This window comes from Echinops telfairi, unplaced genomic scaffold (genome assembly GCF_000313985.2).
Source record: "Echinops telfairi isolate 266 unplaced genomic scaffold, ASM31398v2 ScPeMD7_7;HRSCAF=31, whole genome shotgun sequence".
NCBI lineage: Eukaryota > Metazoa > Chordata > Mammalia > Afrosoricida > Tenrecidae > Echinops > Echinops telfairi.
In genome coordinates, this window is record NW_022103904.1 from 26,920,450 (window position 1) to 26,922,202 (window position 1,753).

Sequence of the window (1,753 nt, forward strand, 5' to 3'; positions counted from 1 at the left end):
GGATGAGCTGCCCTCCGCCCTACTTATTGTGAGATAAACAGTGGTGTCTGCTTGTTCTGATGGCTGATAACCCTTAGGGAGAATAACCCCGACCTACTACTTCCCTTTATCTCCAAGTGTAGTCATCTGCCATGTGTCGCAAACACCTAAGTTTGGCATATATTTGGGGGAGACAACTCGGGAGAAATCTTTCTGTTTCCCACAGGGTTGCTGCCCGCCAGCCCCAGCAAAAAGCATTCCTCTGTCGGGTGTGTGGGAGTGGGGCCTGCTTTTTGTGGGTGCCAGGAGGAGCCCACCAGAAGTATGCTTCGGGAGGGGTCTCACATCTACACCCACTGCAGAGCATGCTTCTAGTGGAGTCCCTCCTGCACCCACACCGACTCCCTAATGGCGAAGGAAGGCACCCTGGTGGGGTAGTGGCTGCACCCTGATGAATAGGAAGGCCAGTGATTCCAGTCTACCAGCCACTCAAGGGCTTGCTGGAGGGCCTGTGGACTAGTTTGAGGGTTTCAGGGCCAGTTTGGGGGTTTGAGGACTAGTTTGAGGCCTGAGAGCCAGTTGGCGGCCTTGAAGGCTAGTTGGGTGGGCTTGAGGGCCAGAAGCATGCATCTTGGGAATACCCACTGGCAGCCCCCCAACAGAAGCTTGCTTTTTGGGTGGGTTACAGCAGAAGCATGCCACTGGGTGGGGGTAGGTAGGCGTGGGAGCACGCAAAAGCATGCTTCTTGGATGCTCCCTCTGGAATACCCCTGCCAGAAGCATGCCTAGGGGGAGTGAGGGTACTGTGGTACTGTAGCCAGAAGCATGCTTCTGGGAGGCTCCCCCTGGCACCCCCCAAACATGCTTCTGGGGGCATGTAGGAGTGGTACGCTGCCAGGAGCCTGTTTCTGGAGAGCTCCTAGCAGCCTCCTACTAAAGCATCCTCTGGAAGGTTGTAGACTGGGACCCGCCAGAAGCCCCTTACTTGAAGCTTGCCTCTGGGGATAGTGCAAGAGTGGGGACCCACCAGAAGCCCCTTACTTGAAGCCTGCCTCTGAGGATAGTGCAAAAGTGGGACCCACCAGAAGCCCCTTACTTGAAGCCTGCCTCTGGGGATAGTGCAAGAGTGGGGCCCCACCAGAAGTCTGTTTCTGATGGCTCTCATTGGTGGGGGGTGTAGGAGTGGGACCCACAAGGAGCATGCTCTGGGGGCTCCCATTTGCAGCCCTCACCAGAATCATGCCTCTCGGGGGGTGAAGGAGTAGGACACCATGGGAAGCATGCTTCTGGGGGTGTCTTCCTGGCAGCCACCTGCCAACAGCATGGCTGGGGGGACATGGAAGAGAGGGACCCCGCCAGAAGATTGCTACTGGAGGACTCCTCTGGGAGCCCCCCCCAATCCTGAAGCAAGCCACTGGGGGTGGTATAGGAGTTGGGACCCCACCAGAAGCATTCCTTTGAGGAGGGGGATGTAGAACTGGGACCCTGCCAAAAGAAAGCTTATGGGGAGCTACCTGGCAGCCCCCCAGAAGCATGCCTCTGGGGTGGGTGTAGGAATGGGACCCCACCAGAAGCCTGAACCTGGGCCGCTCTGCAGCCCCCGCCAGATGCTAGCTCTGGTGTAAGAGTGGGACCCTGCCAGAAACAGGCTGCTGGGGGCTTCCCCTGCCAGCGCCCCACCAGATGCATTAAGAATGGGATCCCACCAGAAACATGCTTCTGAGGGGCTCCCCCTGGCAGTCCCCGCTCCGGAATCCTGCATCTGGGGTGGGGA